Below are 24731 nucleotides of genomic sequence, written 5' to 3' on the forward strand. Positions count from 1 at the left end.
ATTATGGAAAACTTGGTCACCTGAAAGCCACAGATAACTCAGGGGTCTCACTGTTGTATCACTTATGGCCAGCTGCCTCCTCCAGGAAATCTCTTTCCTGAACTTCAGAAAGTTGCAAAACAAACCAGCTTACACAGTATCAATATGAGTACCAACTGACAAAGAGAGAAAGAAAGCATGGTTTTCACCTAAAATACTAGTCTAATTAGTTATGCATGTTTGTTTGTTTTTATATTTAATTGGAAGATAATTGCTTTACAATTGTGCTGACTTCTGCCATACAACAATCTGAATCAGCCATAAGTATACATATGTCCCCTCCCTCCTAAACCTCCTCCTCACCCCCTACCCCCTCCCATCCCTCTAAGTTGTCACAGAGTACCAATTTGAACTCCCTGTCTTACACAGCAACTTCCCATTAGCTATCTATTGTTCATATGATAATGTATATCTTTCAATGCTACTCTCTAAATTTGCCCACCCTGTCCCTCCCCTGCTGTATCCAAAATCTGTGTCTGTGTCTCTGATTCTGCCCTGCAAATAGGTTCATGAGTACCATTTTTCTTGATTCCATATACATGCATTAATATACAATATTTCTTCTTCTGTGTAACGGGCTTTTGCACTGTTGGTGAGAATATAAATTGATACAGCCACTATGGAGAACAGTAAGGAGATTCCCTAAAAAATATTAGGAATAAAACTACCATATGACCCAGCAATCCCACTACTGGGCATATACCCTGAGAAAACCATAATTGAAAAAGACACACGTACCCCAGTGTTCACTGCAGCACGATTTACAATAGGTAGGACATGGAAACAACTGAGATGACAATCGGCAAATGAATGGATACAGAAGTTGCGGTACATATATGCAAGGGACTACTACTCAGCCACAAAAAGGATCACATCTGAGTCAGTTCTAATGAGGTGCATGCTTGTTTTATAAGACTGCTTCTTCCTTCTAGTCAAAATCCCAGCCATGCTTCAAAACCTCAACCCTCCCTGCTGTCCTTGGGAATACCTGCAATACCAAATAGTTTGCCAACAATTTCTGATGCTGTCCTATATTTTTTCATCTTGTTTCAATAGATGTTCATGTCTTCTCCCTCCTGAGTGAAGACGTCCGTAAGATCAAGTATTGCATATTATATTATCAACACCTAGCCGTGTGTCAGGACACAGAAAGAACAAATAAACTGCTGCTGAGTAACTGATTTTTTTTAAGTGTCTGTAAAGCATAGCAGTACTTGTATTACTTTCTTCTATAATGGGAAATCCTTGAGAGAAGCTGGCTTTAGCAAACTGATTTTTAAATATCTTATTTCATTTAGACTGACAGACACTAATATCATAGAAGTTGGAGCTGGAAGACAGAAACACTTGGGCACCTTAGCACATTTCACATGAAAGCAGTTAGTGTAACTGATCTAGAACCAGTAGGTACAAAGGGATTGTTAGACAAGCACATCAGTACTTACAAAAGATGTTCTCCGAGAGATCAAATGCCATCCCCTCTCATCTTGTTTACAGGATTCATCTGGCCTCCTCCTGCCAATAGTCTTTATTTGGACCAAGTTATACCACAGCCCAATCCTGTCTGAGTCATCACACTTTCTAAATAATTGCAGTCTGATTAATGTGGAGACTTTAGGCTGGAAGTAGCAGGTTAACTGTGCACGTGGCAAAACCACGTTTTGTCATTTACAAATTCACAGAGAGATGTTCAGCCCCCCGTGTGTACATGCTTATGTGTGTTTGTACGGTGGGCCTGCCTGTTGACCTCGTGCGCTCCTGGGGGCCGGCTGCACCTCTACAGATTAGGTCTTAAAAGAGCAGGGGGAGACAGTGGGACTCAGAGACAGATGGAAAGATGTGGATTCAAATCTTGATCAGGCAGCTTCCCAGGGTATGATCCTGAGCCAGGCCTGTCACTTCCCTGATGCTTGGTTTTCTTAATCCAAAGGGTTGTTGTAAAGATTGAAAATATGTGTGAGCACTTAGCACAGAGAAAATATTAATAAATGGTAGTGATGTCAGGACTGCTCCCCCACCAGGTATTCCCCATGAGTGGCCTCACAGCTTCAGTCATCCAGACCACCCAGATCCAAACCCCAGTCTGAAGAGGCCAGCTGGAGCTGCATTCATAAGCAGGGAGACTCTACTGATAAAAAAAAAAAACAAAGAACTGGATCAATGCAGAAAAGGAGAGAGCTGGGGAAAGCAAGCAGCCATGCTCCTTCATGCCTACTCACCCTGCAGAGCCCAGCACAGGGCCTGACACTCATAAAGCCCTTGACACATATTTCTGAATGAGCCACTAAATGGGTGAATGGGAGCTCTCTGAATTCTCTATACACAGGTTTCTCTAGAATCCTTTCTCCACATCGGGAGAGACCTATGCTTAGTGAGCTGGAGTCAGAAGATTTCCAACAGATAAGTGTTGCTGGTGTATTTAAAGACCCCATCAGTGATTTCAGATGAAACTATGGACGATCACAAGAAGGGTGGGGCTGTCCTGGGAACACTTATTAAAGGAAAATCCACCAGGTTGATCAAAGACACTGTTGCTTTTTGGTGTTTTCATTAAATCAATCATTTTTTAATTACAAAAGTAATATATGTTCATACTAGAAAAAATCAGAAAACACAAGCTAAAAGAAAAAGTGTTAATCTTTTTAAAGATTTATTTTATATGGATTATTTTTTAAAGTCTTCATTGAATTTTTTACAATATTGCTTCTGTTTTTGTTTTTTGGCCACAAGGCATGTGGGATCTTACTTAGCTCCTCAACCAGAGATCAAACCAGCATCCCTGCATTGGAAGATGAAGTCTTTACCACTAGATCACCAGGAAAGTCCCCCCAAATGTTAATCTTAATAATATTTTAACATTCATTATTCTAGACTTTTTCTATACATAGATACATTTTTTCTTGTCAAAAAATAGCATCTTTTTTTTGCTAAGCAATTCATCTCTTTCATCTTTTCCAAAGCACTAGATATTCTCCATAAAATTTATTTTCCCTTGATCTAGAAGAGAACCTCTTTCTTTAATATAAATTTATTTATTTTCATTGGAGGCTAATTACTTTACAATATTGTATTGGTTTTGCCATACACTGACATGAGTCCACCACGGGTACACACGTGTTCCCCATCCTGAACCCCGCTCCCACCTCCCTCCCCATCCCATCCCTCTGGGTCATCCCAGTGCACCAGTTTTTTAATGCACACACACATCATAAAAGTAAGACATGGTCAAAAAAAGTCAAAGAGTAACAAAGAGTAATAAATGAAATGAAAAGTAAAAGCCCCTCCCACTATCATGCCCCGTCACAGTCCAAGAGTGACAGTTTTTAATAACTCCTGGTAATTGTTTAAAAATTATAATCACAAGAGGTGTAGTTATGGCTGATTTGTGTTGTTGTATGGCAGAAACCAACACAACATTGTAAAAATCAAAAATAAAAATAAAAAAAATTATAATCACCACATATCACTTAGCTGCTTAAAACCTTCCTACAACCTCACAGTCACAGCAAGTTCCAAGCCCACCCCACACCCGCCCGCTCTGAGCCTCCACCTCTCCATGGACAGACCTAGACCTACAGTCACCATCTCCAAGGTCCAGAGTCCCTGGCACGCCGTGACTCTGCATTCATACTTTGCTCTCCACGCCCGGAAAAGTGAGGCAGGAGCGGCAAGTAAGAGGGGCAACCTGAATGAGAGCTGGCAGGCTTTGGCTCCTTCTCCTTTGCCCCCTTCTCCTTTGCCCAGAGGCCTTTACAGTTGACAAAAGGACCCCTTCTCTGGCACTCACTCACCTTCATGTGGTACAAGGTCAGTGTGCGAGGGCAAACGGCCTGGTCAAGAAAGTCAGTAAGCTGGGCCGCAGCAGACAGGGGCTCCAGTCTTCCTTCCACAAATAACTTGTTATGTGACTTAAAATCTCCCAGTTTCCTTTTCCTCATCAATAAAATGAACCGATGGTGGTTCATTTGGATGGTCTAGTGGACTAGACCATCCAACTCTCTTCCAGTGTTAGCACTCAGTGCCTGAGAAGCTAGGCCGTGGTCGTCTGGGTGACGACCACCACATGAAGGCCAACTGCACCTGCCCAGGGAAGGAAGTCCTCCGCGTGGCGAGGCCCTGCACTAGACTCTGCCTGCATGGTGTCTCTCAGCCTCCTTTACTCTCAAGAACTTCGTGAAGTAAGTAATTTTCCACCCTGATTTGACTCCACAAGAAAAAAGAGGCTCAGAAATCTTAAGTAACAGGTTCAACTTCCCATGACTGCTAAGTGGCAGAGCCAGGGGTTAAAGCCAGTCAATCTGTTTCTCAGGTTCTCTTTTATGCTCTTTCTGAGTGAAGTTCATTGGATTTGGGGGTTGTTTTTGAAGCACATGTAATAAAATTTTATTAGAAATGCATGGAAATATTTTAAGCTTAACGTGTTATAAGGCAAAGTATAATGTCCAATTTATTGGATTTTTGATATGCAATTCAGTCAACTCTATATCCTACAGGATAATAAAATTCTTCATTAAATTAACTGGACATGACTTAACCAATTATGACATTGACAAAACAATGCAGAACCAGTACTCTGACCCTCAGCTGTTATCCATCGATCACGGCTTAACATACCCCTCACTCTTCCTACAGATATGGTTCTCAAACTGGAGAGGGCATTAAAAGCTCCAGGAAAGCTGGTTAAACTCCAGAACACTGGGCTCACGCATAGAATTTCTCATTCAGTTGGTCTTAGTAAGGTGGGGACTGAAAATCTGCATTTCTCACCAGATCCCAATAGATCTGGGGACCCCCGTTAGAGAATCCCTGCTCTCAGACACCCCTGTCCTCTTGGCTCATCTAGTTCCTACAGGCTCAAGCATTCCACTGTCCAGCTGGAAATGCCACTGTTTAGCTGTCATGATTTTGTTCCTCTCTTCGAGTTTTCTGTCTACCTACTTCTCCCCCTCTGGCTTCAGCACAAGGGAAAGCTTGGCTTTCTGCCCCATTAGTTGGCTTTCGGCTCCACACCAGCTGGCAAAGGCTGAAAGGGAAAGCCTCTAAGTAAGCACCCTAGCAGGGCGAATTCCCTTGAATCAGAGGGAAGGACTGTTCGCCTTTCAAAGCATAAGATCTCCCCTTTCCACTACACATTGGGTATCTAATAGCTACTTGCATCTACATACAATTGGTTTCTTCACTCGCTTTTTTTTTTTTTTTTTTTGCACAGCTCTGAATTCTTCAAGATGAAATGCTCTTTTTTTTGCCCCCCAAACATCATTTTCTGAGAACTTTCTTTTAAAACACATACACGCCCCAACAAAACGCAACCAGGATACACAACAGAGGTTTCTACACAGAAGTCCAAGTACAAGCTATGGCTATTTCTCTGTTTGGCCTAATCTCTTTGTTTGGACTTGTCGGCTATAATTAAAGGATTGCTGCTCCTGGAATAAAGGTCTGAGGAAGCGGGTTCTTCGCTTGACCTCTGCTCCTTTCAGGATTCCTAGATGATGAGAGGTGATGAGAAAGGACAGCAGGGCATCCTTACCGAGATGCTTTAAAGCAGAAAAAGACAGCTCTGGAGCAGGACTGGGGAGGTAGGACATGAGACGCCTATAAGGAGATAAATGAACCTTGGATGACCCCACTGCCACGTGCCCTCCTGCCCACTTGCCCTGTCCATGGCCATTCCGACAGGGCAGTGCAATGAAAAGTCAGTGCCACCGTCCTGGACAGTTGCGAGCCCAGGATATGGCCCCAAGTCTACTGCTGACCAGCGAGTATCCCTGGACCACATCCTTCAGCCCGAGGGACAGTATCTGGTTGTGTGTATATAGGGGCACTGGCCTGGATGACCTCCGAAATCCGCTGCAGCAGTCTGTGAGTGAGAACAGGAAATGGTGTTAGCCAAATGTGCTAATGATTATGCTTTTGATGTGACAATACCTCGGCACTTGTGAACTGTTAATGACCAGGGAGGAACAGTTGTTGTCCAAGCACTGAAAAGCCCCACCTGCCAGGGTAGGACCAAGAGGAATCAGGAGGGGCACTTCCCAGAGTGCGCCCCCCGCAAGCCTGCTCTGCCCTCCACACTTCCTGCCCACGTGGCTCCTTCTGCAGAGAAGATAAGGGGAGAGGACACAAGTGCACGGGCTGCAGAGGATAAAAGATTCCTTCCCTTTTCCTCCTCCTTCCACAATCTCTGCCCTACTAACAACCCTGACATCACATATGCACAAATATATATACATATACATACATATATACATATGCATATGTATACACACATATACATGCATATAATATATGTATATGTGCATGCATATACATATGTATATACATACATACACATACATGTGTGTATATACATATGTAACACTCCCTGACATACATATATATATATGTGTAGAAATATGTATGTATGTTGTTAAAAATTAATCATTGCATGGTAAACCTAAAACAAAGTAAATTCTATGGCATATAAATTATACCTCAATAAAGCTGTTAAAATGTTTTTAAAAGAGAATTTTTATAAAGTTAAGTTTTCATTTAATTCTTCTGCAATTAAACTCTGAATCAAAACTAAAGGAAGTTTCCATCAGGACAGCTTCAAGATGAACACACACAAGCACACACACACACACACACACACACAGAGACACACACAGGAATAAAGCAGACATTTCTAACTAACAATAAGCCACAGAGGGCAGAAGCCAAGAGGCAGCAAGGTGATCATAAGCACCCGGAGGTCAGTAACCTCAGCACCTGAGTTACAGACACTGTCATTTCAGCACCTGGAAAATGATGCCCCTTGCTCCAGGAATCTGCCTGCAATGCAGGAGACCTGGGTTCAATCCCTGGGTCAGGAAGATCCCCAGGAGAAGGGAATGGCAACCCACTCCAGTATTCTTGCCTGGAGAATCCCATGGACAGAGGAACCTGGTGGGCTACAGTCCATGGAGTCACAAAGAGTTGGACCCAACTAAGTGACTAAACACTTTCTTTTGCTTCAAGGAAGCCAGAACCCTTCTAGATATTCTAAAGGGCATACAGTGCCCAGTCTTCAGGGCAGCATTTACTTTCTGACTGAACATCAAAAGAGCAAAACAGACCAGACGATGAATAAAGCCACTGGACTTTTTTCCCAGCCCTGGCCAGTTCCATGGCCCAGGTCAGTCCCATGACAGTGAACTTCTGCAGCATTTCTGCTGCAGCCATGGCACTGGAAGACCCCTAAGGCTCAGCTATTTAACTCCCCCCACACTGAAATGGGGCATAATAGACTTCAACTTAGGACTTCCCTGGTGGCTCAGTGGAAAAGAATCCTACAATACAGCAAACTCAGGTTCAATCCCTGGGTCGGGAAGACCCCCTGGAGAAGGAAAATGACAACCCACTCCAGTATTCCTGCCTGGGAAATTCCATGAACAGAAAGGAGCCTGGCAGGCTATAGTCTATGGGATCACAAAAGAGTCAGACATGACTTAGCGACTGAACAACAGATTTCAACTTGGTGTCCTTTTTCTTCCTGAACTTCAAAAAGAAAATCTCCACTTGACTGTTTTTAAAATTCAGGTGCCTTCTACTTGTAAGATCTTAAAAACATGTAGGTTCCTTTTCTTCCTTCTGCTCTATTTTGTTTGGTCAAATCAAGGCTGCCACTGGCAAATTCTCTAATGACTGATTAGAGGTTGGGTGTGGGGGGCTGGATTTTCCAGTGATATTAGCTTGAAAGGGCAATTTGTGAAGAGCTCTCTGCCGTGTCAGGAGCGCAGCTAAGCCAGACACACGGCAGATGACTGAAGGTGCGGGGTGGGGTGAGGGGTGAGCAGCGAGGGATCCAAACCGGGGGAAGATAAGATGCGGTGGCTTCATTTATTTTGACAAATATTTTCTTTTTAATCATCTGTAATAAGACCACAGCACATTGTGCCAAGTGTTCGATATATTTTGGATAGGTAATGAAGTCTAGGAAACAGGCAGCATAACTCAGCTTCCATCTATTAAATCCTTCCTGAGAAGTAAAGCCAGAGGTGTGTGTATGTGTGAGGAGAGAGAGAGAGAGAGAGAATTATAGGGCTGGTACATTGGCAGGGGCAAAAACTAGCCCAGTTCTACTACTACATCGAGATTTAGAACATCAGAGTACAGTGACTACATTTTTCTGTAGAGATCTTTACAGCTATTTGAAATTATGAACCCATAATATGCAAATGCACGGGTCTAAGAAATACACATTCTTGGCAGAGACTGAAGATGTTATAATGTGTGCTGTAAACGGCAACGCGTATGTGTATAAAATCAGTGCGCACATACTAACTGGTCGATTATCCCCTCTAAAACCACACATAAATTCTCCTGACAGCAATTGGAATTTCGCATACATCCCAAGAATGAACAGACTCTTAATGTGCTGTGTGTGTATATGAAGGACGGAATATAAAAAAAAATTAAAAAACAACAACAACAGCAACAATGGAATGGGTCACCAGGCTACGAGAGCTTCCTGACCCTCGAGCGTGACCATAAAGGGACTGGGGGCTATGGTTTCCTTTTGAATATGATAATTATGATATTAGTAGTAATCAATACTATTTATTGAGTTCTGGGCTCTGTGAGAGCCAGTATGCTGGGCGCTCTCCATTTAAGAAGGGAAAGAGAAAGGTGAGGGGGAGAAGGGATGGGAGGAGAGAGAGAGAGAGGTGTGTGTGTATGCTGTTTTGAAATGCTTTACCACTGCGGCAAGTGCTACTTTCCTCAGGGATGTCACCATTTACAATGGTGAAGATGTTAGCTTGTCCACAAGCTGGGCAGGAAGAGGTACCAGGTCGCTCTGGTATCCCTAGGCAGAGTCCTGGTACAGAAGATGTATCCTTTTGTGGAGTGACTACCTCAGACCTGGACTCAAGACCTACGTAATAGCCTTGCCCGAGTAAAGAACAGAAAACTCGGGAAGTGCACTCCAGAATCTGAGAAGAGGTAACAAATTCCCAAAATAGAATGTTGCTGAGTCAGGGCTATACAGACGCAGCAGCATCTTGAAAATTGTAAGGAAGGAAGAGCGAAGCCTCTGGTCACACAAGGGCTTCTAATGACTCCTGCAAATAAGTGATGCTCAGCAAGGTGGCTCGGTCTGGTGCATCAGAATCTGTCATGAGGAGTTTCTGGCAAAGCAATGGAAATAAAACATAGCGTGATTTAGTTTTCCATAATGTAAGCGGAAATAGCAGTTTATCAAATAATTCACTTTTACAGCCTTTCTCGCCAGTCCCACGCCCTTAGGAAAGCATCTTAGGAAAACACGCCAGGGCTCCAGGTAGACAAAGGCAATCACATGCTCATCGGTGTCCCCATGGGTGGCAAGGAGAGGGATTGAGATCTTGCCCTCTGCTTTCTCGTCCATACCACCCAGCTTGTGAGCACAGATTTCAAGTTCTCAGAAAAGAGCTGAAATCTGACTTACGAGATGATTTGCAAAATAGGCACAAGCACATCCCACATCAGAGCTAAGCCAGAAACAGGAAACGTTTTCCTCCCCTCGGGGTGCTTTCCACATTCTATAAGAGTCAGGGCAAGGAGCCTAAGAAGATGGCCATAACTTCTTCAGGTGAGATTCAAACCTACTAAGTCTTCATTCATTCCCAGTGCTACAGGCAGTCAGAAAAACAACAGGTGAGCTTTTGTGTTCAAGTGGTTTCTATTTATGTATAAGTTAGGACCAGGACAGAGAACCCTGAGATTACAAAGATGGATGGAAATCTACAGGAGGATCTTACAAAAACTTGGGCCTTGGAATGGGGTCCTTGAAGCTTTCCAGCACATCACACAGCCTAAGCATTACCCAGGATTTACCAGCCCTCACATCCTTTCCTCTGCTCCTGTCCGGTCACCACTCCAACCCCACATACTACGAGGCCCACAGCCCAAACAGAGGGTGTGATGAAAGAGGAATTCTCATCCTTCACAGTGAGTCACAAAGTCCTTAGCAAGTCATGGGACTCTCACAGAAGTTGAAATACAGAACCATGAATCTACAAGATGAGAAAACACAGACAAACGCACACCTCTGGGATGTCTTAAAACCTGAGCCCAGTGGCTTGATATTCCTTCGTGCTGGCAGTTGCATTTTTACATCAGTGCCATGCATGTGCACGCGTGCTAAGTTGCCTCAGTGGTGTCCGACCTGCGACCCCGTGGACTGTAGCCTGCTAGGCACCTCCATCCATGGGATTCTCCAGGCAAGAATACAGGAGTGGGTTGCCATGCCCTCCTCCCAGGGATCTTCCCAACCCAGGGATGGAACCCGCATCTCTTATATCTCCTGCATTGGCAGGCGGGTTCTTTACTACTAGAGCCACCTGCCACAACTGGCTCCAAAAACAATTTCCCAAAATGTCATAAGAAAGAGGTACTGGTCAATGGATAGAAATCATCCCAGTTTGGTTCTGGACTGAAATACATGGATTCAATACTTGGTATCAAGTGGATTGCTGTTGTTGCTGTTATTTAGTCGCTAAGTCATGTCTGACTCTTTTGTGACCTCATGGACTGTATGTACCCTACCAGGCTCCTCTGTCCAGGATTTCCCAGGCAAGGATGCTGGAATGGGTTGTCATTTCCTTCTTCAGGGGATCTTCTCAACCCAGAGATTGAACCCACATCTCCTGCATTGGTAGGCAGATTCTTTACCACTGAGCCACCAGGGAAGCCCATTAAATGGATTATCTCTTCCTAAATTCTTAAGGCTTAATGGGAAAATTGATATTACTGCATCCCCTGAAGCATAACAGAATTGAGTTAAACCAGTAAAAAAAAAAAAAAAAAAAAAAAACAAGAATGAGCTGGATAGACGGGTAAACAGCCAAGGAATTAAGATTTACTGCAATTACTCCTCCAAGCCTCACCCCCTTAACCAACTGCATTTCCCCTTGCTTCCTACGTGGGCTTCTCTGCGAAGAGGCAACTTCTTGGCAGAACATGACATAGAGCACAGGGTCCCACCACCATTCCTGTGTACAGGCTGTTTCTCCCTGAATAATCTCTGGGAATCTCAGTGTCAATTTAGGTGCAGTGGGCAGAAGATGTGCTCTGAAACCTGAGCTCTGTTAAATGGGAATAATAATGCCAAATGTACATTGCTGTGGGACTGAATGGGGATACCACACCCGGGCAGTGTCTGCCGTGGAAGAGTCCCTAAACTGACGTTAGTGTCCATCCTCCAACCACGCTCCCTTTCTGAGGCTCATCTCACATCTCACATCCTGTCGACTCCAGGCTGACAACCTCTCTTTTCCGTAAACTCTTACAGTTCTTACAAGACAGACTGCATCACTTAGCTCTTCAGCATTAAGCCTGTGTGTATCTTATATACATCATCATTTTCCCAGCCAGGTTTTCAGATCCTTGAGGAAGACCATGTCTTGGGCTTCTTCTGATGCTCTGCAGAGCTTGTGCTGTGCTTAGTCACTCAGTTGTGTCCGACTCTTTGAGACCTGCTGGACTGTGGCCCGCCAGGCTCCTCTGTCCATGGGGATTCTCCAGGCAAGAATACTAGAGCAGGATGCCACGCCCTCCTCCAGGAGATCTTCCCAACCCAGGAATCGAACCCAGTTCTCTCGCATTGCAGATGAATTCTTAACTGTCTAAGCCAACAAGGAAGCCCTGAAGACACAGCGGGGGCTCCAAGGCACCTTGTTTTCTCTGTGGGGTCCCAGTTTCTCTCCCTCACCCCACCCGCACATCTATACAATTAGAAATTCTTAAAAAAAAAAAGAAAAAGAAATTATTTGTGATGGGCACTTTCTAGGGCCAGTCTGGAACGCTTCAGCAACTTTAGTTGGTTGCCTTCAAGCCTGCTGATAAAGGTTTACCTTCAGGCCACTTCCAGTAAGTATTCTGAGCTCCCAAGAGAACAGGCTGAAAGGACTGGGGCCAGTGTTCCTGAAAGGAGATGCCCTCAATCCAGGAGGGGAGCACAAAGCTGCAAACACACAGGGACAGCCCACAGAGGCTCCAGTTCAAGTGGGTCGAGGGTGCCTCCTTCAACACAGTGGGGTTGATTTCCCCCCATTAACCCCATCCCTTCTGTCTGCAGGCTGCTCTGCCATCTCTGCCCATTTCCTGAGAAGGGCTTGGCCTCAGGGAGAGCCTTGTTCTCCAGACTGAAGACCTCTCTGTTTTCCTGGGATAAACAGGGGTTTCAAAGCTCCTCAAGGTCAGAAGAAGCACAGCGAGGACACAGTCTACCTGGCTGACCCGGGGTCCCAGACCCTGCCTTATGGAGGACCTTGCCCAGATGGATGGCGACCTAGAGAGGCAGGGGAGCGGGACCAAGGATATGGTGCCACAAGCTCGGGCTTCCCTGGTGGCTCAGATGGTAAAGAACCTGTCCGCAATGCGGGAGACCTGGGTTCGATCCCTGGGTTGGGAAGATCCCCTGGAGAAGGGAATAGCTACCCACTCCAGTATTCTAGCCTGGAGACTCCATGGACAGAGGAGCCTGGGTACAGTCCACAAGCTTGGGCAGGAACCCTCGCTGCTCACAGGCAGGCAATCAGCCCAGAGGCCCTCCTTGAAACCATGCCCCCATATCCAATCAAAGGGCCCAACGTTCCCTCTATGGCTCCTACTTCCCCTCCATCAAGGCTGCCCCCAGAGTGCTGCTTTAACTGCTCTTTCCCTCCATCAAAGTCACCCCGACTCCAACCCCAGGCCCAGAACAGGAGTGCCAGCCTTTAAGCCTCCTCCTTTTGTGTGCCCCCTACCCACTGCCTGGCCCAGTGCCCAGGACGCAGTGCATAGTAGGAACTCAAGAAACATTAGTTAAATAATGTCGACCACAGAATTTGTTGTCCAGGAAGCTTGATGCAGAAAAAAAAAAAAAAAAGTTTATTCTGCTCTTCATCTTTAAACAATTAAGCAATTTTGTTCTTTGAAGCACCTTGTGAACAATAAATCAGCAAGACGAGAATGCTATCAATTTGTCTTTATTCAGAAAACTCAAGGTTTGCTTTCATTAGAAAAAAATCATTGGGTAAAACCCAAGATTATTAAATAAGCAAAAGACTGGAAACAACCAAAATATCCATCTATAAGGGTCTGGTTAAATAAACTAAGGTATAGCCATATAATGTAATAAACAAGTAAAAAAGAACAAAAAAGTTCTTAAATAGTCAATATTTGCTATTCAGTAAATGTAAAGTGAAATAAGAATGTATATGGTATGCTTCCATTTAGATAAAAAAATTTTAAATACACACACACATGCAGGTAGACACACACACACATACACATATTTTCCAGTACGTGCAGTCAATATTTCTAAACCTAAGAGATAAGTAGAAGTGGTTGCCTAGGGATAAGGGGACTAAGAGATGGGGTGAGAGAAAGACAGTTCACTTTGAATACCCTTTTGTACCTTTTGAATTTTAAACCATGCAAGTATTGACCTATTCGAAAAAATTAAATTAGAAATTCAAAGCAAACAATAGGTGGAAAAGTAATAAAAAAATCTACTTTAGGAAAACATAAAAGAGAAATCCCCATTTAAAAAAGGGTTCAAGGCAGCCCCGCTGAGTCATCTGTTAACTGCGGAGAAAACAAAAACCGAGGCGGCACCCTTGTGTGGCCAAAAGGACATGTGGTGGCCGCTGGCACTGGTCTGCGCTCCTCTCCACTTTCCTGGGGAACCTCAGAGAGGGGCAGGGCCTCTGTGACCCCCTCAGCTTCCTCCTCGGAGAATGGGTTTGCTCGGATCAGCTCTTAGGGCACACAGGCCCGCTCCCCTGTGGGAAGAGGGAGTCCCCAGGTAGACCCAGCTAGTTACTCACTGACAATCTAATTTTAAAAGACAAGACACTCCTTAAAAAGGAGAGAGAGTTTCCTTCCCCTTGCCGAAGCCTGTGGCAGGCAGATAAAAACCTCAAATCCCTCCTCACCAGAATGTGATGAAACCAGCGCCTCTGACTCTAAGAGCTTAAAATACATTTGCGGACACACCCTTCCCTCCAAACACACCTGCTGCTTTTTTCCTCTCTCTTCCCACATCCTCTCTGGACAGGCCACGTGCCCATTTATGACAGAGCTGAAATATTTCCTTTTTTGTTCTAATATTTCCTGCAGGGCCCCTCCCCTCTTTTATGGCTGCCATTCACAGCCATCTGGGCCGAACAGGAACAACGCGCAGCTTCAGGATTTAAAGACAATGACAACATGTCACTTTTTAAAAATAACACAGTTAACAGAGGTTCCCCCCACCCCCAAAACATACTTTTTAAATAAATGCAACTTGAAAGCAGTGACTAGATACTATCCACTCTGGCAGAGGCTCAGAGAGATGTGTGGGTCTCTCTCAACTGTCCAGACAGAACTTTCTAACGAGATGCTTTTAAACACGGGGCCCAGCAGTATTCTCTGTTGCCCAAACTTTCTCTCCAAGCCCCACCTCCACCCACTTCAAACTTACAAAGTGGCTAAACTTGCTTTCCATGCCTTTTCTGCAGGAATAAGGGAAACCAGAGCCAGAATGGCTCTGAGATAATACAACTGCACTTTTGAGGATGAGAAAATTGAGCTCCACAGTGGAACAGGTCCCAGCAATACACAGTTTGCCCTCCAAGGGCCGGGATATAAAGTCTCATAGTCCTTTACTTCTTCCCGAATTTGCTTGCTTTTCACACGTTTCCTCCCAGAGGACAGCTTGTGACACGTGGCCTCCTCTGGCCATGCAGAGCCCCCCCAGGTAGCTCCAGCTCCCCCAGACTGGCCCTCCAACCTGTTCCCCAGGCTCCCCACCCTGTCTCCAGGGGACTACAGACCCCTTGAAATGCGACTCGTGTCAGATGTTGAAATGGTAATATCTTGGATATATTGGGTTAAACAAAACACCCAAAATTCATTTACCCATTTCTTTTTACTTCTTTAAAACGTGGGACTTCCCTGGTAGTCCCAGTGATTAAGACTCCGTGCTCCAGTGCAGGGGACAAGGGTTCGATCCCTGGTCAGGGAACTAAGATGCCATATGGTGCAACCAAAAACAAACAAACAAACAAAATCCTCCCCCACTAAAAAAAATTAAAATATGACTGCTAGAAATTTTAAATTACCTGCAGGACTCACATTATATCTTCAGTAGACTGTGCTGCTCTAGGTCATAAGCCATTTATCCCAGTCGCCAAAACTGACCTGTCCCGTGTCCAAGTTTCTGCACAGCCATTTTCTATTCTAAAGACCAGCCATGCCAGGCATTCCTGAGTAGATAGTATGCCCCGGACGCATGCTGACACTGAGACTCTGAATCCTCACAATGATTGCAAGGAGTGTTTCTCCCCTTCTGTAGGAGGTAGAGAGAGAGATCTTGCCACCCTACAAGTGACATTAATTCTACCTGAGCACTGGCTTCCCAACAGTCATCTGTCTTGGAGGATTTTTATGCCTTAAAGTATAGTGGTAGCTTGGGGAGGAAGAGGAGGTGGAGGAGAAGAAAATGAAGTCTTGAGTCCTCTTCAACACAAATCCTCGGTCTCCTCCCAAGTCAGTAACTGTGGCTTCCACGTGGGAAGGAATTGTGCCAAGTGCTATGTGTACATCATCTCATCCCATTTTCCCAGCAGCCCTATGGAGCGGGTTCTCTCTGTTTTCTAGATAAGGAAACTAAGACTTAGAGAGGTTCAGTTACGCTGAAGGGGACCAGGGGAAAGTGGCCAGCCATAGGAGTGGCTCCACAGCTCCACACCCACGCTCCTCACCACCCCTGAACCTGTCTCGGCTTCCTCACCTGCAGGATGGGGACAATACCTGCCTGAAGGCAAGGTTGGAAGCCCCGTGGTCCTCAGGGACCCTTCCTCCCCTGGGAGTAGGTTCTGGGCTCCTGATGAAGTGCTAGTTGGAAGAATCTCTGCTTCCAGTCACTCTCTGAATGGGCAACACCCCACATCCTAGGCGAACAACCTGCTCCTACACTCTTGACCTTGGGGCTCTCTTGACCTTGAGTTTCCTCCTGCCTGGGTGCCCTCCAGTTCCTGTCTCACAGAATTAAGTGTCTCTCGGCTCCTATATCAAGACTCCATCTAAACTTCATCTCTTCCAAAAATGCATCAAAACTATTAACTCAGAAAGCTGCCCTTTCTTACTTTGCTTTCCAGAAGGTGATGCTCTTCCTCAGGGTCCTGAACTCCCTCCCCAGCAAAACTCACTCTCAGAAGAAGCCTCGACATCGACAGACTTAACCAGGGTCTCTCTCAGGAAGTATTCTGCATTTAACTCATTCAGCAAAATGTATCTTGAGCATCCTTTGCTCACCAGGCGTTCTTTGGACCCTGAGCATAGCAGTGACAGTGACAAAGTCCCTGGGCTTCTGAAGGTTTCCCCCAAATAGTGATGCCCTAAACATGCTATTCCAACCATCCTGGTTCATATTTCTCAAGGTTCTGCTGCTGTTGTATGTAGGTCAAGGAATGATTAGCTAATGGGCATTGGGTATGGTTTGTGTTTTGTAATGGTAAATAAAGTATGATACATTACTTGAAGGAATGCAACACAACCATAAAAATATGTTTCTAAAGAACACTGTGGCATTGGTAAATGTAATAGAACCCTCAGTAAGGGATAGCTTGCAACTCTGTATACAAGTGGCCCTTAACAAGGTGATGGAGGGAGGTACTTGGTGAGAAATACCTTTCTAGCCAGGCTTGCCTGGCTTAGCGGTAAAGAATCTGCCTGCAATGCAAGAGACACAGATTGAATCCCTGGATTGGGCCTGGGTTGGGAAGATCCCCTGGAGAAGTAAATGGAAACTCACTCGAGTGTTCTTACCTGCAGAATCCCATGGGCAGAGGAGCCTGGTGGGCTGCAGTCCATGGGGTCGCAAAGAGTCAGACACGACTGAGCGACTAGACCACCACCACACCTTTCTAACCATATCCAGTGTTATGGGTGGGGCAGGAGGGCACTGATTTCCTGATTCAAACTGTGCATGGTAAAGCCAATGTTCTCAGCCAGTAAGGAGACCTGGAAAACCCATTTTTTTCTAAGTATCAGTAATTCAGTGGGAGTGTGAATCACTCCCAAACTTCTAAGGAAAAGAAACCTTACTGTTTATTAAAAAACTATGTGGATTTTCAAAGCTGTAGAAAACAACACTCAATCCTAATTATATTTATATGTGAGTAGGTCTCCATGTGTGCTGGTGAATACAGAAAAAAAGACTGGAAGGAAATATTCCAAAATCAGGGTTCTGTAGCAGTTTTCTGTTTTAATTTTATACCTTTCCATATTTTCCAAATTTTCTATCATGACCCTATTGCTTTTATAATCAGAAAGTAAGCAGCAAACTGAACCCTAATAGTTTTTACATTTCCTCATGTATCTGTTTTCACAGGCACCATTTCAGTGGGGTTTGGAGATCAGCAGGGTATGAAACTCAAATGAAATTCCCCATTCCTGCAGGGCTGTGCACACCCCCCTGGCCCTGAAGAGAAGCTCTCCCCACATCCACGTTGGCAGCCAGCTGTCCACAGCTGTTCTGAGAAGGCTGCAGATGAATGGAGCCGGTGGAAAAACACAACATTCCTGACTCTCCAAGGATGGCATTACACTTGGAACTCTTGTTCACCAAAGAAGTAAATAAATAGAAGAGAGAGAGGGGTGGCAGTCAGAAACTGAGGGGAACTTCAGTGCTGGAGGTGGGTCAGTTGCTCGAGATCATACCATTAGAAAGAAGACCCCTCCGCCTAAGTCAACCATCCTTTTCAAATCAGGGTTAAGGCAGCTTGACCATAGGCCTCCTAGGCTGTACCTCTTGAATGCCACCTTCCCTTCCTGCCACACATCAGCGTGAGTATGAACAAGCTTTATATCTGCCTCTAAGCTAAAGGGATTCCCAGCGCAGGGCCCCTGGCTGATTCATCTTCGTATACCTTCTAGCACTAATGCGCATATCCCATTCACCAACTATTTCACCACCTATTCACCAACTATTTTCTCAGCCACTGCCAGGCACTGTGCTGCCATTGAGAATACATGAAGAGCAAAACAGACAAGCTCCTTGTCTTCATGGAGCTTACATTCTAGTGGGGGAGGCAGACAATAGACCAAAGGAGAACCAAGATTATGCCCCAGACAGAATGGGGCGCTATGAAGAATCCATTACTGGGCTCTTTCAGTTGAGATCTAATGACAGGTAAAGCCAGCTATCGGCAGATCTGCAGGAAGGGCCTCGCAGACAAGGAGAACAGCCAAAGAGAAACCCATGAGCTCCGCGTGCTGAAGGAGCCAAAAGGAGCTAGGTGGCTGGAGTACAGGGAGGGTGGCGGGATGGTCAGAGAGGAAGGCAGGGGCCAGACCCCAGAGAACCCACAGGAGGGGAGCACACGAGTGGCCCCCCTGCCCCACTATAGGAGACTCCCTCTGTGGCTCCATGAGTGTCCGTGAGGCTGGGTTGAGCCGTGAGAGCCCATAGAGAAGGACCGCATGGCCGTCAGTTGAATTGATGAATGGGTTCCCATCATCCTGGAGGACCAATCAGCTTGACTCAGGGCTCTCAAAATGTCTATGGAGCCCCCTCTCTTCTCACCCACACTCTGCTTCCATGTCCTGGTCCTCCTGACACCCCCTTCACAGCACCAAGGAGCACAGCGGATGGCAGCAAAGGAGCAAGCCTGTCCACCATGCCCAGCCCTCGGCATGCGTTCAGCAAACACTTCCATTCCCAGCCCTTGGGGTGGGCACTGAGGGTGTGAAGATGAACACCACAAGCCCAGCTCCCAAAAGCTGCCCCAGGCTCACAGGGCACCACCGTCGGCTGGAGCTGCCCGGCACCCACCTCTCCAGGTGGGCCTCCTGGTAAAACCTGCTGTGAGCGCCTGACTTGGTTCTGAAGGGTGGATTCATTCACTCCAAGGGGTTGAACAGAGAGACGAGCTCAGTGCCCTGCCTGCTTCCTCTGCTCACCCCCCAGCCCATTCCTCTCTCCACTGACCCAGGGAGAAGATACGCCCAGTCTCAGGAATGAAGTTGTAATTGGTGGGGTGGCAGGTACCATGTCTTTGAAGACACAGGTGTTTGGTGTTGGCTTGAAGAGTGGGAGGGGATGGGGACCACTGGGGACCAGTCTGGGGAAGGGGTCGGGGAGGAGGGAAAACACTCAGACCCCCTCAGTCAGCACTGCACTGAAATGCCACAGCGCATGGTCAGAGAGGGCCGTGTCTAATTTGTTGCTTTCAGAATCTTCTTGGCATAAAACTCATTGTTGCCCTTATTTGCAGAAGTCAGTTACCCCCCGACCTGAGCGGGTTCTTAAGCTCCGCCCTGCGAGGTTTCTGGAATGTGCCTCATTTTGTGCAAACAGGGGGTCAGTGCCTGAGAAAAAGCGGCCACACCATAGCTCTAGGAAATGCTTGTATCCCAGGTCCCGCAGAGCAGCTGAAGCTGCCAGAAGCCCCGCAGGGCTCCTCCACACAGGTCAGGGGTCACTCCAACACCCGCCAGGCAGTGGGCAGCAGGTTTTCTCCCAGTGGGCACAGCCATCCAGGGGAGAAGTCAGTGCCGAGCCTGGTTCCAGACCCTTGAGTCTTTTCCTCCCAGGAGGGGAGGAGGGTTATAAATAGCCTGGACTCCTTCAGCCATCCACAGCACAGATCCCACACCCCCGCCCCAGCCTCGGCCAGCTGGTCCCTCCTCGCCCAAGTTCCCACAGCCTGCTGGAAGAGGGAGGGAATCAGCTCACCCACAGTGGGGGTGGGGAACCAAGCCCTTCAGGGCCCCTTGGGAGCAAGTAGCCGCCTATGAATTATCACTGTAACCCTGCCACACCTCTACACCCCTTTGGAAGTGCAGGGCTGGAGAGAGGCGAGCAGCTCCCTATGTGATCAGGGAGCCTCTTTCACTCTGGTCTTTCACCACCAGGGGCTTCCCTGGTGGCTCAGTTGGGGAAGTCTGTCCTCAATGTGGGAGACCAGGGTTCAATCCCTGGGTTGGGAAGATCCCCTGGAGAAGGGAAAGACTATCCACCCCAGATCCCCTGGAGAAGGGAAAGGCTACCCATCCCAGTATTCCTGCCTGGAGAACCCCATGGACAGAGGAGACTGGCGGGCTATAGTCCATGGGGTCACAAAGAGTTGGACCTGGTTAAGTGACTAACACTTTTACTTTTCACTTTTTCGTTTCACCCAGGTCAGCCTAGAAACCCCAAGCTGCACCTCAGTGTATGTTAATGCAGTGAATGGAGTTACAGGAATAACATTCTCCCCTCTCTCTGCCTCAGTGTCCCCACTGTAAGATGAATAAAAGCTGAACTCTGAACGATGAGGCACCTATGAGGTTAGCATGCAGTAAAAGTGAAAAGGCACTGTTAAAACACTGCATGATCATGAAGATACCAGATCCTGGCTTCCTCTACAGGAGCCCCAAGCACAACTCTGGGGACACTGATTCTTTTCTGTTTATGAGAGAAGAATTATGCTCAGTGACATTGCATTAGCCTTGAATTCTTGATATTTCATGCCCTTGAAAGCATAAAACTTACAAAATATTCTCTCTTACAAGTCATTTCTGACTAATACAGATTAACACACACCACATCCAGAATTATTTTGATTTAATATGGTTCTGCTGGGCTGTACATGACATTTGAGTCTGAAGAATAAGCATGGCCCTAGAATATTTAGGTCTGGGGAGAAAAAAGTCCTCTTAACTGTTTACCACTCAAATCCTTCCCACCCATACACACTGGTAAGAAACAAGTGGCTAAATTTAAGTGGCCAACTTGCAGTTCTTTTAATTAAGACACTTTGTTTTCTCAATAAAATACAGGGTAAAAAACATTTACTGAAAACCCACTCATTGATGTTTAATAGCTGTGTCAAATACTCATAACAACATTTATTCCAACACCCCCAGATAATTGCTCATCTTTCTCATTTAGTATCCACAACAGCACAGCATTTGTGTCCAAGTGTAATTGATCCAGAATTGGGCTCCCTTTCAAAAATATCTGTAAAACCTAATTACCAGGAAAACAGAGTTCTGGCATCCTACGGAAAGTGGGTGCTTCGCAGTGAGACAAGCTGCAAACTCATCTTGGCTAATCAAGCCACATTATGTTACAAAAGGAGTTTAAGGAATCTGGGGTGAGGAGAGAGCAGGGAAAGTTGGGATAGTGTCAGACTGGAAATCTGCAGTGACAGTTCTGATTTTTTTTTTTTTTTAAGCCAAGGACAGGGGCCAGGAAATTAGCTGGCAAACATGGATGTAGAAAGTACCAGATAATGAGCCCATGATGGGCTTGGGGTGTGGGGGTGGCATTTCTGATCTCAGGCTCTACAAGGCCTTGCTGAAGGAACTCTCTCCACCCTGCTCTGGGAGGTTGATGTCATTTCTAGCCTCCCCCAGCCTCTAACCACTGTGGCAGGTCACTCTCCTTCCCTGAGCCTGAGTCTGCTCATCTGCAAAAATGAGCGCTCTTAATATTTCTAGGGCCTCTTTCAGCTCCAAAATTCTGTGACTTCCTTTACAGCAAAGGGTGTGCTTTCTGTTCAGGTACTTGGTGGGGCTGGGGGGAACAGGGAGTGGGAACGGGACCAGCCAGAATGAAGGACTGAGTGTTTCCAACTCTCATGCAGTTCTGTACGGACTTGCAACACCAGGGTATCAGACTCTTTGGGGATAATGATTTCTTTCAGGCCAGGAATGGACCTACCCGGGTGGTGCTAACCTCGCTGCCCTGGATTCATCAACCTGGCCAATGAGGAACAGGGCCAAACCACTGGACTTCTTGAGGAGCCTCTCTCCCAGAGCCGACCAAGGCACAGCTTCCTCTTCTGAGGGTCTTCCCTTCCCACTGTCATCCCGCTTTCTGTCCCAGAGGCCCCAGAAACCCCAGCCCAGCGAGGCTCCCTCGGCAGGCAGTACACGCCACCAATTCCTGCTTCCCCTCGGTCCTGGACCCTCCACACCAGCCACCGCGGCTGGATTCAAAGGAAATGAGAGTTGTTGCCGCTCCGCTTTTCTTGGGTTCCTCCTGGCACTCTTCCTAACGAAATCAGAGAAGCAGCCCTAATAACAAAGCAACAGAGCGGCCGGAAGACGGTTAGCTCTCAAAGGAGCAGGAGATGACCCAGACCAGGAGCGAAGGCGTGCCGGGTTCCTTTGTGCGTCTCTAAGAAGAGACTTTGGGTTGACCTCTGCGGGCAACAGATACCGGGCTGGCCCTCGCTTAACTTTTCCCAGACGCGGAGGAATCGTTGCGTGCGTCCATTTCGCGCAACTTCCCAACTGGACAGCAGCATGGGTTTCAGGGTCCTGCAAAGACATCACCTAGAGCAGGCATCTCTAGGAAGTCCTGGCGGCGCATCGCGAGATGCGGGGTCCCAGGTTTCCCAGTCCCTTCCTAATCTTCAAGGTAAGAGCTCAGTGCGAGCGCCAGAGTCTCAGGAAACCGCCACTCTCCAAAACGTCCCCGCGCCTTCCCGGCAGAAGTGCGGTAAAACTTTTGGCAGAAACCACCTGTGGCTGTCGACAGGCCCGCCCCGCCCGGGCCCGAAGGCGCCGCCGAGCCCGGGAAGGCATGCGCCCGCAGAAGTTCCCTTCCAGCCCCGCGCGCCACTTCGCTCCGGGCCGCGGTGCCAGCCAGGAGGCGCGGCGCCCGCTCTCTGGCTCGCTCTCCGCTAGCTCTCCCCTCCTCCCTCCCCCCCACCTCCTCCCGCCTCCTCCCGTTGCATGGCTGCCGCACGGAGCCCCTGAATAGCCACCGCAACCCCCCCGCCTCCTGCCCGCCGCGCCGGGGACGCCCCTGCCCCCGCCAGCGCCCCAGGGTGCGCGGACCGCCGGCCTCCTAGCAACAGCTCGGGAGATGACTCCCCGGCGCCAGCGATGTAAAGCCACCCCTCTGGGAGCCCCGCGACCCCCCGACCCGCCTCGGCACAAGCGAGGTGCGGGGAAGATCGCGACCCTCGCAGGCGATGCCTCAGCTCGGCACGCGAAGCCACTCACCTCTGCGAGCCGCCCGACCTGCGCGCCTCCCGCACTTGGCGCCGGGCCGCGGTCCTCGCGTCCTTCTTCGCCGCCGCTGCGGTCCATCTGTCCCTGCGCGCCGAAGCAGCGCGGGCCGCGGGGCTGTCAGAGACTCGTGGCCGGGCTGCGCCCGCGGTGTGGAGCCGAGCGGCTGTGGCGGGCGCGCGGCAGCTCCTCCCTCCCCGCGCCGCGCCTCCGCCCTCCCGGCGCCCCGCGCCCGCGCTGCCCGCGCCACCGGCTCGGGGTGCGCACTGGGCTAAAGGGCCCGGATGTCTGCGGTTGCCCCTCGCCGGCTCCCGCTCCCTCCCCTACGCCCCCTCCCCGCCCTGCCACACATGCACTTGCTGCGTCCCAACCTCCTCCTCGGCTCCAATTAATTTCTATTTTGACAGTAACTGTGGCGGCGGGCGGGGCGCCCAGGACCCGCAGGGGCGGCGGGCGGCAGTCAGGACGCGGCGCGGGGGGCGGAATGGGGGGCCGGGCAGAGCCACCCTCAGCTTGGGGCTCCTCGTCTTTTCTCTTTCTTTCCTTTTTTTCTCTTTGCCTCCTCCAGGATTTAAAGGGACAGCCCCGGCCGAGGCGAGGGGCCAGGCGTCCGCCGTTTCTCCGGTCTCCAGACGCCCTCTGCGGCCCGGCCGGACCCTCCCGCACCCGGAGCACAGGCTCCAGGCCGCCGGGTATTTTTAGGTCCACACCCGGCCCGGGACAGCGGGGCGGCGGAGCTTGGCTCGGTGGCCCCGGCGCACGGCTATTTTTACAGAGTCCGATTGTGGGGGTGGGGGAGGAAATAAAAGAACTCAGCAGCTGCTTTTCCAACCGAAAGTCTTAGGGAGCAAGGCGTGGGGGGCTTGAAGTTTCCCTAATGCTCTCCGAATTTCAGAGAGCTCAGAAAGACACCTCTCCGACAACGAGAAACCACAGGCGCGCAGCTCTCCAGAGCTCCCAAATCCCTGCGGGCCTCCCCGCCCTAGAAGGCGCTCGGGCGTGGGGAGCACACCACCACCACCCCTCGCCAGCCAGTGTACCCCGCACGCGGCACCGCGCTGGCCTGGGACCGGCCTCGGGCTACCGGTCCCTCCCCTGGACCGCCTGGGGGGCGGGCCTTCCGAAACATCCAATCAGCCGGCTTCTCAGCCAAGAGGCGGGCCCTGGGAGGACTTGGCTCCACCCCCGTCCCTCCAAGCCCCGCCTCCGCGGATAGGGTACCAGCCGGAGAGTCTGGGTGCGAAGCGCAGCGCGGCGGCAAGCGGTGATGGACAGCGCGAAGGGCCCATCCGAGAGCAGAGGAGGGGGCCTTGGTCCCGGAGCGACGGCATGGCGACTCGAGCAGACCTTCTGGCCACTCGCAGGCCGGGGTACACGGACGCTCTGCCTTTTTACCACCCCGCCTTCTGCACTCCCGGGTGACATAGAAACCCCTGCCCGCTTTGGCAGACGGGACGTCTGCAACTGTACCCTCGGAAGTCAACCGATCCTCTCCGGACCTCCTCCTTCAGGGGCGGCGAAGTTATCGGTCCTCAAAGTCTTTGAGGAGCTGCGCTTTCCTGAGCCGTGCTCAGCGCCCAAGAGAGACGAGAAAGAATATCCCGCCCTCCTGTTCTCATCCTATCCATAGACGAATGAGCGGGACCATCAAACTCCTGCTGTCTGCGGAGCGTCTGACTATTTATTGAATGATGACATCCTTCACAGAATTCATG

At 48.5% G+C, this 24731-nt stretch overlaps 1 protein-coding gene across 4 annotated transcripts in view; it reads right to left on the reverse strand.

The window, feature by feature from the left end:
• The window catches only part of ZBTB7C (zinc finger and BTB domain containing 7C), a 383007-nt gene extending 359811 nt beyond the window's left edge, over positions 1-23196 (reverse strand). For all 4 annotated transcript variants that reach the window (XM_070779012.1, XM_070779009.1, XM_070779011.1 and 1 more), the window contains exon 1: positions 23011-23196. The gene's annotated coding sequence lies outside the window, so the exon portion shown is untranslated. The remainder of the gene's footprint in view (positions 1-23010) is intronic.
• Positions 23197-24731: the final 1535 nt, after the last annotated feature.

Source organism: Bos indicus, chromosome 24 (genome assembly GCF_029378745.1).
Source record: "Bos indicus isolate NIAB-ARS_2022 breed Sahiwal x Tharparkar chromosome 24, NIAB-ARS_B.indTharparkar_mat_pri_1.0, whole genome shotgun sequence".
NCBI classification, from domain to species: Eukaryota; Metazoa; Chordata; class Mammalia; order Artiodactyla; family Bovidae; genus Bos; species Bos indicus.